Source organism: Peromyscus californicus, unplaced genomic scaffold (assembly GCF_007827085.1).
Source record: "Peromyscus californicus insignis strain IS unplaced genomic scaffold, ASM782708v3 Scaffold_11__1_contigs__length_118956290, whole genome shotgun sequence".
Taxonomy (NCBI): domain Eukaryota; kingdom Metazoa; phylum Chordata; class Mammalia; order Rodentia; family Cricetidae; genus Peromyscus; species Peromyscus californicus.
In genome coordinates, this window is record NW_026294402.1 from 68,237,930 (window position 1) to 68,254,622 (window position 16,693).

Here is a 16,693-nt window from a genome sequence, read left to right on the forward strand (position 1 = left end):
CGAGAGCTAGGTACTTAGAAAATGCATTTTTAATAAGCTCGAAAAGTAAATGTCATGGCCATTAAACTTTCAGAACCACTGTCCTAGAGAGTCATTTTCCACCAAGAACAAATTAGTTCTCTCAGCTGCAGCTTTTTCCAGGCCAGTGGTACTCTGGGAGAAATGAAGCAAGCGTCTCTTCCTGTGTTATAGGGAAGTGCTTCCCTAGTCAAGGCCCATGCTATGTTACAGAAAATTACTTCCCTAGCAAAGTCCCAGCCTGTGTTACAGCAAAGTGCTTCCCTAGCAAAGTCCTATCCTGTGTTACAGTAAAGTGCTTCCCTAACAGAGTCCTATCTTGTGTTACAGTAAAGGACTTCCCTAGCGAGTGGCCCTATGCTGTATTATGGTAAAAGGGTTCCCTAACAAGAGGTCCATCCTGTACTACACCAAAAGGGCTTTCAGCTTCTGTCCTTTGGAAGTAGTTTTATATATATCCTGGAAGCCCCTGGATCAGTGGTGCTCAACTTTCCTAATGTGGCGACCCTTTTATACAGTTCCTCATGTGTGGTGACCCCAACCATGAAATTATTTTGTTGCTACTTCATAGCTTGTTGCTATTGTTACAAATAGTATTGTAAATATCTGATATGCAGGGTATCTGATGTGCAACCTCTGTGAAAGAGTCATTTGACCTCAAAGGGTTGAGAAATGCTGCCCTCGAGGGATTTGTGTTAGCAAACGTGGTTGGTGGAACTGTTTTGCTTGTGAGGTGATACAGTGCATGGGTTGTGGGTGAAGTTATGCTTTCTAGAGCCTTATGCAACTGTTCTAAGGAGTTAGAGCTGCCATATGCAAGGCCTGGGGACTGGGTGTCTAACTTGGGTGGATGCTGTAACAAAAGCTTTGTTAAAAAATGTGAAGGGGCCCGAAAGATGGCTCAGAAGTTAAGGGAGCTGGCTGCTCTCCCAAAGGACAGGAGTTCGATTCCAAGCACCAATGTCAGGCAATACACAACTGCATGCAGCTCCAACTCTAGGGGATCCAAAGCCCTTTTCTGGGCTCTGTGAGCATCTGCATCATGCGCGCGCGCGCGCGCGCGCGCGCGCGCGCACACACACGCGCGCGCGCACACACACACGCACACACACACACACACACACACACACTGCAGATACAGACATAGACACACATACATGTATACACAGGCAGGCATATAACATAAACAAAAATTAAAATAAATTTAAAAACTAGACAAGATGCTTTATTATGTGGATAGTAGAAAAGGGGAGGGGATGAGTTGACAGGTTAGAAATGGGAGCACAAAGAGTTAGCAACTGGATAGATGTGAGAAGAGAAGGTTGCTGAGGTGGGGAAGAGAAAGCTTTTTTTTTTTTTTTTTTTTTTCTTCGAGACAGGGTTTCTCTGTGTAGCTTTGCGCCTTTCCTGGAACTCACTCGGTAGCCCAGGCTGGCCTCGAACTCACAGAGATCCACCTGCCTCTGCCTCCCGAGTGCTGGGATTAAAGGCGTGCGCCACCACCGCCCGGAGAAAGCTTTTGAGTTCTCTTCCTCAGCAGTATGTACACCGAAGCCAAAGCGTTCCCTTCCAGTGACATCACTCCCCACCACCTGGCTGGCACCTCTGTGCTTCGTAGCTTTGCTACTGTGAGACTCAGGGTGATTTAACTCCTGTTTCCAGGTATTCTCTCTCCCTCTGTCCTGCCTGGGATTCCCTCAGTACTATCTCACTACCCTTCCTAACCTGAGAAATGACCTACACTCAGTAAATACTTCTGTCCTTATGTGATTTGTTGATTGATTTTTTTTTTTTTGTCAGCCTGACACAAACCTGGACATATCTTGGGAGAGGGAATCTCAGCTGAGGGATTGCCTCCATCAGACTGTCTAGTGAGCATGCCTGGGAGGCATATTCTTGATTAATGATTGATGTGAGGTGGTATCTGGACAAGTGGTCCTGGGGGTGTATAAGGAAGCAGGCTGAGCAAGCTAGTAAGCAGTGTTCCCCTATGGTTCCTTTCTCTGCTCCTGTTTGAGTTCCTGCCTCAGCTTCCCTCAGTGATGGATTAGGATGGGGCATGTAAACCAAACAAATCCTTTCCTTCCCAAGTTGTTTTGGTCATGGCGTTTATCACAGCAACAGCAAGCAAATTAAGACAGATGCCTTGGAGTGTCTAAACTCTGTTCCCTTATTGGAATACTGGCCTTGTGGATTTGTCTTCTCTCTTGGATTCTGCTGACCTTTCTGGCTAGTTCTGAATCTTGCCAGCTTCTCTTTCACCAAAGGCTCCCAAATGACAGCATCGCTTGGCACTCGACCCTTCACCCCTTTTTCTGTTTCCTCCTTACTTAAGACAGTCTATTTCTAAGGCATATAGAATAGAGTAGAGCTACAGCTCAGTGTTACAATAGTATGAGATGTCCCTAATATACCAAGAACAGACTTCCCAACCTTGACTGTGACAGGTAACCCAGGAAGAGGTTCTTTGCTGATGAATAAAGATAAGATGTTTATGATCACACCTGACACAACCACTTGCCAAGGCACCTGTCCTCATCCGTCACAGTGCTGAGAGTGAAATTAGATGTAAAACCACTCAGTGTACCCTGAGCTGGGAGGTTCTGGCTGCCAAGGAGTGGTGGCAAGATGACAGGGTTGTAATCAAAGGTGCCTTTGGGAATCAGATCTAGACTAGATGACTTCAGAAATGTAACAACAGTCTCCTTAGGAGGCACAGCAGCTCCAAGGAAGGCTGGAATTACATCCCCTCAGAGATGCCCTGGCTGAGCAACTGCTTAAGTATGGTAATTGTGGCCCTCCCCTAAGGAGCACATCCATAGCATCATGCTCCTCCCCTAAGGAGCACATCCATAGCATCATGCTCCTCCCCTACTGGACATATCCATAGCATCATGCTCCTCCCCTACTGGACATGTCCATAGCATCATGCTCCTCCCCTACTGGGCACATCCATGACATCATGCTCCTCCCCTACTGGGCATATCCATGACATCATGCTCCTCCCCTACTGGGCATATCCATGACATCATGCTCTTCCCCTAATGGTTATATACACAGTACTGTGTTCCTTTTGAACTCCTGTAAAAAGTACATTGCCTGTACTAAAGTTTGAAGTGTATCTTTAAGTTTTCTTCTTCTAGTCTGATGATTTTAGATCTGAAATTTAGGTCCTTAATATTTCAAGTTTTTTTAAAAAGATTTATTCACTTATTGTGTGTGCATGCACGTGTATGTGTGTGTGTGTATGAGAGAGAGAGAGAGAGAGAGAGAGAGAGAGAGAGAGAGAGAGAGAGAGGAGAGAGAGAGGAGAGAGAAGTTGGGTGGAGGGGGGGGGAGGAGATAATTGTGTACCACATGAGTGCAGTGCTAACAGAGGCCAGAAAAGGGCATTAGATCTCCTGAAATTGGAGTTACAGGCCGTTGTGAAACACCATATGGCTGCTGGGAACCCAAGCTGAGTCCTCTGCAGGAGCAACCAGTGCTCTTAATCTCTGAGCCATCTCTCCAGCCACTTGATTTCTTTTTTTTTTTTCTCCTAAATGGGGTAGAAGATAAGAGTCAAGTTTCTGTCTTGTACATATGAATATTTATTTTTTCCTGACAGCAAATATTGAAGAGATTGTCCTTTATTTAATATATGTTATTGGCAAGTTGGTTGAAAGTGAGTTGGCTGTAATGCATGGGGTTATTTCTGGGGATTTTCTTTTTTCCTATTAGTCTTTGTGACCTCTGAAGTGAAAATGAAAATTATAAAACCGTGATGAAAGAAACGGAGAAGGACACACACACACAAAAGGAAGGATCTCCGGGCCTCATAGATTGGAAGAATAAATGCTGTTATAAATAGTGCAACTTTTCCTTTTGCAAGTTTACTTGCATTTTCTACCTAGTATGCCTTTTTGTGAACTGCTTTAGACACTTTTCTTGTAGCTGTTGTTTTTAGAATTAGACCGGATATAAATAAATGGACTAGCCTATATGCAAACGAGGAAAGTTGCAGATATGTGGGCGTGCGGCCTCTTACTGTTCTTCTGGCTCTTCCTGCCAGCTTGGACCGGAACTCTCCTGAGTTCCTGCAGCCACTTGTGAGGAGAATCTTTTGCTCTGGTCTCCAGGCACATTCCTTATGCATATCCTGAATCATAGCTCCTTTTTCTTTTCTGCAAAATTCCCCACAAATAATTCTTTTTTTTTTTACATTTAAAATGTTTTATGTTTATGGATGTTTTGCCTGTATGTATGTATGTGTACCATGTGCATGCAGTGCCTTTCAAGGTCACAAGAGGTCATCATATCTCCTGGGACTGGGGTTACAGAGAGTTGGGAGCCACTATATGCATGCTGGGAATTGAACCTGGGTCCTTTGGAAGAGCAGCAAGTGTTTCTTAACAGCTGAGATGTCTCCCTAGCCTTGCAGAGAACATTTTTAAGAGTCACAAAAATAACGCACTGTTCCTCATTACTTGGTCTCTTTAGACTTTTAAATGTTGGGAGCACCCTCAGCCTCTGCTACATAAACCCGTTGACCCTCAGTGTGTGGCAGCTTCTAAATATACTCAGGAATCATGTAGAGAGGCTACCAGGAAGGCAGGGATGAAAGGCACGAGGAAAGTTTTGAATCAATTGTATCTCCTTGTCTGGTGTGGAATTTTCCAGGACCTCTCTGAATAATGTTATCTCCCTGACTTCCTACTTATGTTAATCTGTTTTTATAGTACAACTTCTCTTTGCTTCCATTTTCAGAATTAGTTACAAGGAGGCTATGAGTCACCAGGAGGCAAGAAAATTAAAATTCTTCATAGCGTACAAAGTGTTCAGTATCATAAAAATTATGGCTGCAGACCTGGCTGGGGGTGGCTCAGTCAGTGACGTGTTTACCTTGTATTTGTTAGGGTCCAAGTTCAAACACCAGAACTGGTGTAAAAGCCAGATGTTTGGTGCATCCCATAGGATATGTGTGTAATCCGTAGGAGGGAATGAGAGGCAGGCAGATTTCTGGAGGTCATTGGGTAGCCAACCTGGCTGAATCAGTGAGCCCCAGTTCTAGTGAGAGATCTTGTCTCAAGAAAAACATTGGACAACACCTGAGGAATGACATCCAAGGCTATCCTCCTGCATCACACACACATACATGCACCTGTACACATACAAGTTCATAGGCATCCACACGCATGTAGATTCAGAATATAGACAGAATCAAGTTAAACTTCTGTATTTTAGGACTAGGTAAACTGAGGCACACTGTGTTGTGACTAAGCTGCACAGGGATCAGAAATTTAGAAGTGGCCTTTGCTTTTAGTCTCTCCTTCCTCAGGGGTGCACCCCAAGGGACACCAGTTCCCTGGATAGTGACAGCATCGGAGGCCACCTCATGGGATAGCTTGAGGAGTCACAAAATTAGCGAGAGGTTAAGTTTGTGATGTGTTTGATGGTGACGATCCCTGTACAAACACAAAGCATTGTTCTTGTGACTTGGTCGTGCATGTGACTGCTCACGGGTGGAACCTAAAGATACCCTGCCGTGTGGGAGGGAGCCTTGTAGGTGTCTGTGACTATCAACCCAGAATCAGAAATAGCACTGGAGCTCCGTGGAGTTGCTTAGCAATGCAAATGGATGTGGGTTGAGAATAACGTTCTTTAGCAGAACTAAGGCTATCTACTAGAAGTGAAGGTGCGCCCTGGCTGGCTTTCCGACTTTCTCTGTAGTGGTACGAGCTGTGCACTCTGAACGTCATGTTTAGAATATCCATGGGCACCAGTGATCCCTGCAGACATCATTCATCCCATGAACCCACTGGGGTTTGGGTTTGAAGGGTTGCTTTCTCTCTGAAGGCTGTGGCATCTAGTGCAACATGGAACCACATGTGACGCACATCACTCAGGAGCAGGAGCGAGCAAGTGTCAACGCCCGGGAGAATGAATGATTCCAGAAGTCTCTGTGCTGGTTACATGACCATGTTGGTTTGTCTTACAGTAACGTGTGATAATTATCCTGCCAATCTGACAGATGAAAAAGCAGAGGGAGGAAAAAAAACTGGCTTGTCAAATTAGAGATGTACTGGGGGCAGAGCAATGCCTTTCCCTTTCCACTAAATCCCCAAGGAGCAGCCTGCCTGGTGCCATGGGCTAGGGTGGCAGGTGAGTGTGTGAGCTCTGTCAGTAAATCAATCTTGAATTGAGGATTTTAGTGAAAGTCGGGGGAGACAAGCGTTTTAAACAGATTGGCTTCTGAAGAGCTCCTGTCTTACTGACATATTTTATCATCCCTCAGATTTCAGCTGCTAGCTGATGGGCAAGCACCTTGGGTACAGCGCTTTCCTGTTAGGTGTCACATGCATGGTCCTGGTGGGTATAAGGAAGCAGGCTGAGCAAGCCAGTAAGCAGTGTTCCCCCATGGTTCCTTTCTCTGCTCCTGTTTGAGTTCCTGCCTCAGCTTCCCTCAGTGATGGACAAGGATGGGGCATGTAAACCAAACAAATCCTTTCCTTCCCAAGTTGTTTTGATCATGGCGTTTATTACAGCAACAGCAAGCAAATTAAGACAGATGCCTTGGAGTGTCTAAACTCTGTCCCCTTATTGGAACACTGGCCCTATGGATTTGTCTTCTCTCTTGAATTCTGATGACCTTTCTGGCTAGTTATGGCCTCCACAGACACATGCAGACATGTTCACAGACATACACACAGAAAGAGAGAGAGAGAGAGAGAGAGAGAGAGAGAGAGAGAGAGGAGAGAGAGTCAGTTCTTCCTTATTTTAATAGTCAGTTCTTCCTTATTTTAAGAGGGACTAAAGGGGCTTTGGGGGACACCCTTGGGGTTGATTTGGATCTCATGTAGCTGAGGTATATTTCACTTTTGTGCTAAGACCCAGCTTCCCTTTCACCGAAACCATCACTCAGCCCCCCCACCATTTCACCCCTTTCTGTCTCCTCCTTAACTAAGACTGTCTACTTTTAAAGCATGTGCCACCACACTCCGCTCCACTTTAATTTTTAAGTTGAGGTCTCTCACTCAACCTAGAGCTGCTGGATTGGTTACACTGGCTGGCAGTGAGCTCCAGGGATTTTCATGTCTCTGGCACTCAGCAGCGGGATTACAAGCATGTGTCACCAGGCCTGGCTTATGTGGGTTCTAGGGACCCAGTTCAGGTCATTGTGCTTGTGTGCCAGAAATTTTACTGATGGAGCTGTCTCTGCAGCCTCAGTGACTATTCTTAACAATAAGGGACTGTGGTTGACATAGAGTAAAGGTGACAGGAATGCCTGTCTACAAGCCGTTTTGGTTTGCCTTTGGTGTGCATAAAAAGGCACAGGCCTAACCACTGCATATATGGATGAGAATGTCATCATGTAATCTATTGTTGTGTTTAAAAATTTTTATTTTTAATTCTCTCTCTCTCTCTCTCTCTCTCTCTCTCTCTCTCTCTCTTTTCTCTGAACATGTCTGCATGTGTCTGTGGAGGCCAGAAGAAGGTGTTGGATTCCTGGGAGTCTGGAGTTACAAAAGGTTGTGAGCCACCCACCATGGGTGCTGGGGACTGAACTTGAGTGCTCTGTAAGAGGATTTGAAAAAGGGAGGAACCAGCTGAGGGCTGAGGAGCGTTGTGGGTAACAGTCAGTTCTTCCTTATTTTAAGAGAGAATAAAGGGGCTTTGGGGGCACCCTTTGGGCTGATTTGGATCTCATGTAGCTGTGGTATATTTCAGTTTTGTTTTGTGCTAAGTCCCAAACCAGCCAAATAAAAGGAAGGCAGCCTTTCACACTCTGTGAAGTGCTCCAAACAACAGAGGAAATGGTTAACAGGATAAGGCGGAGACAGATGGCTTTCAGAGAATCTTCTGGAGGGAGGATATTAATGATTTGGTAACTCTGTCTGCTGAGGTTTCATTAGAAATAAACTCTTCAGGTGCTGTCAATTCCGAGGTATTCAGGAGATGCCGCCATTCTATAGAGCCGGGATGGCACCGCCTCCGTTTCGCTGTGGTGGCCATCGCTGAGAGCTCAGTAGCGGTAGGCAGTATTTATTCTCTCGTGGATTGGAGGGCTAGACTTTCAAAATCAGGCCACCAGCAGGACCGCATCCCCCCTAAAGGCTCACCATCCCATCACTTTTAGGGAAACAATACAATCCGGAATAGCAGTTAAAATGGGTGCAAAACATTTACCAGTGTCTTCCACAATAGCATCTAAGGGAGAGCAGCCTTCACCCAAGAACATGAAGTTTTGAAAAAAAAATGTGTCCTTGAGAAGGAAGGGTGGCACACACCAGACTAAGGCTGCTGGCTGCTGGGATGCAGTTGGAACTGTGTCTAACCTTCACCATGCTGCTGTGCTTTAAAAAAAAAACCAAAACCAAAACCAAAAAACACCCCCCCCCAAAAAATAAACCACCCCTGAATTATCTATTAGATTATTTCTGTATTTGAAACCATCCTGCCAAGCCATCACAAGGTTGCTATTTTGGGGGACAAGACACACACACATTTGGGATACAGCATGTTTCTGGAGGTATTATTTTTATTTCTAATTTGATGTGTTTTAGAAATTGATTTATACATGCTAGCTGAAAAACTGGAAGCTAGTGTACAATTTTCTCTGGAATGAACTTGAGTTACAGGAGCTCTTGGGGGAGTTTGGCTCACACCAACACCTTAACTCCAAATGTCTTCAGGCCTAGTAACATTGAAGAGGTTGTTCGTCATGATCAGGTACACGGGACTCTGAAAAGAGCTGAGTTTTTTTTTCAGTTGTGTTTTCTCGGGTGGAGCGACAGATTTATTTGGATGCATAAGGGATATTTGTCCATTTCTCCTCTGTGTCAGAAAGTGCATCAGGAAACAAGAGCAAAGGGTGACAAATTCCCATTGGTGTTTGCTCTTGTGGAATAGACAGGAGCCAGGAGAGAGCGGGTCACAGTCTCTAGAAGTAAAGGCCATTAGGACACAGCTCATGGCTGGGGCGGTGGTGGCATGCACTTAATCCCAGCAGTCGAGAGGCAGAGGCAGACAGATCTCTGTGAGTTTGAGGGCATCCTGGTCTATAGAGCTAGTTCCAGGACAGCTAGGGCTGTTACACAGAGAAACCCTGTTTCAAAAAAAAAAACCCAACCAAAAAACCAAAACCCAAAACAACACAAACAAACAAACAAACAAACAAACAAACAAACAAACGGAATACAGGACATAGCTCATCAGGGCAGTGCTGTTCCCCTTAATGTTTTTGCATCTAAAATAGTTTAGATTGATTCATCATCCATCCAGTGCTACCTACCTACCCATCTCTAGTTTCTGTCTGTCTGCCTGCCTGCCTATCATCTATCTATCTATCTATCTATCTATCTATCTATCTATCTATCTATCTAATTCTTCTTACCATCTAACCCTTATCTTTCTATCTATATAAAATATAAATGAAGTTGAAATTGATCAGGTCCTTTCAAATAGCTTTATTTCAAAGCAAATTGAAGCGATATATATTTATATGCAAAATTTTATGTGTATGGCTGTTTTTGCCTGTATGTATGCCTATGCATCACATGTATTTCTAGTATCTGAAGAGGCTAGAAGAGAGTGTTAGATTCCTTGAAACTGGAGTTACAGAGTTACAGGTTGTGAATCACCAAATGGGAGCTGTGAATCAAATCTAGGTCCTCCAAAAGAGCACCTAGTGCTGCTCTTAACCCATTGGTTAATCCCAAATCCATATATATATATATTTTAAGCTGACGAGAAACTGATTCTAACAAAAGCCACATGGGGCTGAGGATGTAGCTTAGTTTACTTGCCTATTTTGCAAGAAGCCTCACCGGGTTTGATCCTCAGCAGCAAATAAAGCAGTCACGGTGGTGTACTCCTGTAATGCCAGCACTCAAGAGGCAGAGGCAGGAAGGCCAGACGCTCAAGGTCATCCTGGACTAAATACTTCAAGGCCCAGCTGGGCTACATGAGACCTGAACTCCAAAACAAAATCAAACAACCACTCCCCCAGAACAACAGCACCCACCCCAGCACCTATTTGTCTTCACTTAAAGTGCTGAAGTACTTTCTGGACGTTAGTGTGTGTCTTGATGAAGTCTCTGACTCACTGTGTCGGATGGGATTCTGGCTGTGCATGTGTAGCCCTGTCTGGCAGGGCCATTCATTTAGCTGGTTTCCAACACAGCATGCACTGCCTAGGGTTGCTAAGGGGAGTGCTACAGCATCGCTAGGTTGAGTCCATGACTTCCCCTTAGCAGGTCTTCTCATCCCACAAGCAAACCCAGAATGTCCACTTGGACATTGTCCTAGCTCATTTTCCAAGGTTCTTTACTCAGTGTTTTCGGTTGTTTAAGACCAGGTAATGAGTCAGCTTTTTTCACATAGAATGTGTGACATTTGGGGGCTGGAGGTATGGCTCAATTTGTAGAATGCTGCCTAGTGTGCACGAAGCCTTGGGTTTGATTCCAGTATGGCATATACTGGGCATGGTGATGGATACCCGTACAACTAGCACTTGGGAGGTGGAATTGGGAGAATCAGGAGATCAAGATTATCCTCAGCTACATGGGGAGGTTGAGGGCAGCCTGGGCTAAGCTAAGGCTCTCTCTCTCCTCCCCCCTCCCCCCCACATAAAAATTTCCTTTCAATGATAACCTGATAATCTGCTTGCTTGTTTCTTCTCCTTTCTTTTTTCTTATATTTATTTTATATGTATGTGTGTTAACTGAGTATATGTTTATGTATCACATGTGTGCAGGAGCCTGCATAGGTCAGAAGAGGTGTCAGATCCCCTGGGACTGGAGTTACAGATAGTTGTGAACCATCGTGTAGGTTCTGGGAATGGAACCTGGATTCTCTGTAAAAGCAGCAAATGCTCTTAGCTGCTGAGCCATCTCTACAGCCTCTCTCTTTTTTATTTTTATAATGAGTGCATGGAATACCTCATCTCATTTTAATCTAACCTATACTAATGTTAGTTTCTTTGTTTTGTTTTGAGACAGGCTCTCTTGGTATATAGTCCAGGCTAGCCTTGAATTTCCAATCTTTCTGCTTTACCTTTGAAAGTGTTGAGCTGACAGGTATATGCCACCATTCTTAGTTTTGCCCATGTTTTCCTCTGACAAAATCCATGATGAGATTAACAAGATAGTAACAAATCAAAAGCCCATCAGGCTGGCTCATGCTAGATCATACTGACTTGGCGGGAATGAGTAGTTCCTGAGAGTCTTTCGAACTTTTACATCGGAAAGTGTATATTTTAGCTCATAAGCTTCCTCCAAGTGTCTCTATCATCTCCCCACCTTCTCTCTCTGTTCGGCTTCCTCTCAAGTGTTCATTCCAATGTCTTTGAATTTCAGGTGGTTTTGGAGCTTCAGTCATATTGACGTCTTTCGAAGTTTCACAGAAGATGGGAGAAGCTGTGTGTCTGGAGCTCATCACTTCCTAGCAGGTACGTCTGGACTTTTTATTTTGTCACATGACACTGTCATCGATAAAGTTCACGTTCAAGGATGGTGCAATCGAGTTCCACAAAAACACCAAAACCCCAAATAAACCCCAAATCTCTTAACTTTTTGTTTACGTTATGATTTGTGTTGTGCCCGATTTAGAGCTAGCCATAGATCCTTAACCAGCTAGCACATAGAGCCACGTCCGTGGGGCTAGACGTTTCCAGTGGCAGTCTATAGCCTTCTTGCCTCTCCGTCTTGGTAGTTTCCATGATACCTGGCTTGATCTCAGAACTTTCTCATTCTATGACATTCATTATCAGTGTTTGTATTTTTCCAAACAGTTAATCCACTTTGGGTAACCTCACGCTGACTTAAAGTCTCTGTGTGTCTTGGTGTCGTAATAAAAGTTGGAAAAGAAATGAATTTTTCTTTTCCTAAATGGGGTTTTGGCCTGAGGGAAACTTGGCAAAAGTTACTAGGCTTCAGACATGAACTTCACTGCTTCCTTTCCTTCACTGGAAAGCCTGAGGAGGCAACAGGAAAGGAGCCTGCTGGGAATGCTTCATTGCCAATATTGCCGGGTATCGCCTGACCTACTGGAGTGTCAGTGTCTCTCCAGCTCCTCAGTCTCTCCTTCAGGCTACCTTGTGCTCTTCTGACAGGTCCACCCCTCACAAGGAGGGAGGGTGCAGGGCAGGCATGTGCCCAGCCTCTTGCCAGGCATTTTCTCCCTACTAGTTGTGACAGATACAGAGCTACGAAGCCCAGAAACTTCATTCATTTCCTTTGGTTTGGCTTTTTGAAAAAAAATAATGTTCACCAGTGACTGATTGAGGACAGCAGTAAAAAAGGCTCTTGGAGTTTGATGTGGATGGAAACACTCCTGGTCACCTGGCTTCTGGAACTGAGAAAAGGTGGCGGGAGACTCAGCGTCCCACGTTATGTGGCACTGTTGAAAAGAAACAGATTCAGGGTTTAGTGTTAGGGCTGATCTTAGTCTTAGAACACACCCTCCTTGATGTGGGGAACACAGTGTTTTTCAGCAGAGGAGAAATACTGAGGTGTGTCAGCTTGTCCCGAGTGAACACACAAGTCACATGTGGCTTTTCAGACTTGCAGGTTTATTTACAGGGTCAGTATTCAGAATTTTATGTGAGTGGATTATGAACATCTTAACTCATTTGTGATTTTATAATCTTCCTAGAACTGTTGTTTGGGGGCAACTTCCTTATTTTTATTTTTCCTTCTTTTCTTTTTTTTTTTTTTTTTGAGATAGGGTTTCTCTGTGTAGCAGCTCTAGCTGTCCTGGATCTTGCTCTGTAGACCAAGCTGGCCTCAAACTCACAGAGATCCTCCTGCTTCTGCTTCCTGACTGCGGGGATTAAAGGCGTGTGCCAACACTGGACAGCTCTTTTTCTTTTCTTTTTGAGGTGGGGTCTTTCTACATAGCCCTGGTTGTCCTGGAACTCCCTATGTCAGGAGGTTCTCAACTTTCCTATTGCTGCAACCCTTTTTATTTATTTTTATTTTATGGCATTGGTGTTTTGCCCGCGCGCGCGCGCGCGCGCGCGCGCGCGCGCGCGTGTGTGTGTGTGTGTGTGTGTGTGTGTGTGTGTGAGGGTGTCAGGTCCCCTGGAACTGGAGTTACAGACAGTTGTGAGCTGCCATGTGGGCCCTGGGAATTGAACTTGGGACCTCTGGAAGAGCAGTCAGTGCTCTTAACTGCTGAGCCATCTCTCCAGCTCTTGCTGCAACCCTTTTAATACAGTTCCTCATGTTGTGGTGACCCTCCAACCATAAAATTATTTTCGTTGCTACTTCATAACTGTAGTTTTGCTACTGTTATGAATCATAATGTAGATATCTGATATGCAGGATGGTTTTAGGTAACCCATGTGAAAGGGTTGTGAGACCCCTAGTGGGGTTATGACCCACAGGTTGAGAACCACTGCCCTGTGTAGACCAGGCTGGCTTTGAGCTCACAGAGATCTGCATGCCTCTGTGTCCTGAGCACTGGGATTAAAGGTGTGCGCCACCACTATTTCTGGCTCACTTCCTCAGTTTTCAAGTTAAGTTAGTCTTTACTACTGCCCTGGTAACAGCTGGATGCAGTCTGGAGATTGAATTTTAAGTGTTATTTGTGGATTATTTTGTTTTTGGAGCTTCTAAAAAAACCCCAAAGCCTTGGCATTTTGTGTACACCCACGAAGCCTTTAACAACATAATATTTTTTATTAATTCTTTGAGAATTTCGTACATAGTATATTTTGGTCACTTTCACCCCAACTCCTCCTGGATAGATTTCTTGCTTACATTCTTTACTCCTCCCTACTTCATCTCCTCTTAAAAAAAGAGAAGTCACTGGGTCCAACCAGTGCTGTCCTTATACTCATGGATGTGGGGTCCATCGGAACATGGCGGACCTACCAGGGCTCACAGCCTTAAAGAAAACTAACTTTCCCTCCCCTAGAGGCTATCAACCATCCGTAGCTCTTCAGCTAGGGGTGGGGGCTCATGAACCCCTTCCCCGCTCCATGCTAGAGTGTTGACTGGCTTGATCTTGTGCAGGTCTTGTGCTGCCCAGCAGAGTGGCTGTGAGTTTACGGGGCCTCCGCATTCCTGTCAAGTCCAGAAGACACTGCTTCCTCCCAGTCCTTCCTGACCTCCGGCTCTTAGGCTCTTCCAGTCCCCTCTTACACTGTTTCCCCACAAAACCTGTCTTTGGCCTTTGCCCAGTACTGCCGAATTTTGCCAGCTTTGGTCTTCACCCTGGGTTCATCACTCAATCAATCTCCTTTCAAAACGCAGCGCCTCTATGTCTTATCAGGCCCAAACTCCAGGGTGATTGTTTCACAAATACAGAAAGATGGAGCTCACACAGCAGACTTGAGCTGATAACATTTTTCCGTGGGGACTCAAGCCGTGTGCCAAGGGAAGAGGAGGTGGGCCAGCCTGCGGTGAGCTTTTCTTATCCTCTGTGTAATTGTTAAGTTGCCTCGTTTTGCCATTAGAATGACATTTGGAGTGTCTACAGAGCCATGACTGTGGGGACAGTACTACCCCATACCATCTGATTACCAAGCAAAAGGCAAATCATTTAGCTATTTAATTCTTTAAAGCAGAGTCCCCTGACAGAATCCCATGATGAGATAGAGCCTTAAAGAGTGTCCAAATTTAGACTCTCCCAGGAATTAGGAACGTCCGCTCCAAGCCCAGCTCCCCACCTAGTCAGTCAGCACCTGCATGAAGAGTAAGGCACAGGCAGGCACAAACGTTACAGGAAGGGCCATCTTTTCTCCGGCACTGTTGACTGAGTGAGACAGTAAGATTGCTGCTTTCCGTGGGATGAGGGCTGCACCTCCTTTTCGGTAGCTGGATGCAGTTCAGGAGTGCCACGATAGGTTGTGATGCCCTGTGCCTTGAAGTGGTCCATTTCTTTCAAGGGCTTGCTTGCGTCACTGGGCCGTGCAGCAGACCTCAGCGATGGCCCCTTTAAACCCTGCTGCGGCACAGGAAATGTTTATAGTTCTGAAAGGGGTCTTCTTAGGTTGGGACTTGAACATGGCTGAGAGTCTTCTGTGCAATTTCTCTTAAAATAGAAAACTAGCCTCGTTGTATCAGACATTTTGGTTTATAGGGGAGACATCACAGATTGTTTTGATTTGGGAAGTTTGGAAGTTAGTATGCACTGCCGTGGACACCTTAGGCTGCTTGACTGACCCCCAAGGACCTGGAACTGACTCCCCCCACCCCCCACCCCCCGCCCCACAATGGATCCACCTGGGTTTCTTGCTCAAACTGAGGTCTTATCAAGCATTGTTCTTGTCAAAGCCACAGGTTGCTTGGGGACAGTAGGCCTGAAGTGGGACAGACCTCCTCAGCAACATCTGTTTAAGGACCTTTCTTCTACTACACGAGGCTGAGCCAGCAGGGAGAAGGGCAGCTTGTGTGCCCGGGACCTGGCAGGAGCCCTGCAAGCCCTCTAGGGGTCTGTTGTTGTTGTTGTAAATTAAAGTTTTGAACTCTGTTACTAATTCCATGTGTGAGATTCCGAGTCCAGGGCACCCCAGGGTTATTACATGGACACTTTGGAGTTAATAGCTTTGTCATTGCCTTTACTTGAATTAAAATATCTAAAATCCCATCCTTCAATCAGCTGGTTGCCCATCGGGGATGTTTCTGTCACCTGTGGAAACTTGCCCTTCACAAATGAATTCGATAAAGGCCTTGGGGCTAAAGAGATGGCTCAGAGGTTAAGAGCGCTCCCAGTGCATCCAGAGGACCTGACTTCAGTTTTCAGTATCCACACCCAGCAGCTCACAACTGTCTGCACCTCCAGCTCCAGGTGATCAGATGCCCTCTTCTGGCCTCTGTGGGCACCTATACATATGTGGAGCACACACACACACACACACACACACACACACACACACACACACACGTACACACACACAGGCATGTACACATACATTTACACACACACATCTTTCAAAGAAAATCTGATGTAGACATGAGAGCCTTGTGCTTTTGTTCTAGTTTTGAGAAAGGGTCTCACCACGTGGCCTAGGCTGGCCTCCATGACAGAATCCTTTGACCGTAGGCTCCTGACTGCTGAGATTACAGGAGCACCGCCATGTCCTCCTTGGAGAAGACTGTTGAGGCGTGAGAAGTAAGGGAGGTGAATAATAATTCAGAGCGACCATTATAAAGCTAACTGTGAACAAAGAGTTAGGCACCGACTTCACTAAAATAGTCTTTTGAGATGTAATCTGAGAAGTGGCTTTCAGAGGATTCAGACCTTTCCTTGTGGGACCCAAAAGAGCATCTGTCTGAATAATAATAAAGCTGTTCAGAGTGGAATCCTCTTAGGAGACAATGGGAACATGGCTGCTGATTTCTTTTTATTCTAATTGATGCACCAACGACGCATGTTTATGAGATACAGGGTGGCTTTTCAGTACTAAATGATGAGTGGATGATCGCCTGTCTCTAACGATATTAGAATCATTACAGCCCTTGATCTCGTTTTCAAAGGCATCAAAACAGCCCCTGCTGAGGTTTGTGTCTTAATGTTCAATTTTAGGTGGAAAATGTTAGCAGGAGTTTTTCAGGTCCTCTGTGCATGGAGCAGGACTTGGGTATGGAGGAAGAGAGGAGAATCAGCTGGTGTTGGGTATGTAGAACACACCACACAGGCAGAAAGCCTGGTTCATGATGCTTCGTGGAAATGTTCTTAAGGAAGTCCA

The 16,693-nt window shown here is 45.3% G+C and overlaps 1 long non-coding RNA gene across 1 annotated transcript in view; it reads left to right on the plus strand.

Moving 5' to 3' along the window:
- Positions 1–11,359: 11,359 nt before the first annotated feature.
- The window catches only part of LOC128095436 (uncharacterized), a 144,103-nt gene continuing 138,769 nt past the window's right edge, over positions 11,360–16,693 (plus strand). The window contains exon 1 of the long non-coding RNA XR_008213244.1: positions 11,360–11,446. This is a non-coding gene — a long non-coding RNA (uncharacterized LOC128095436). The remainder of the gene's footprint in view (positions 11,447–16,693) is intronic.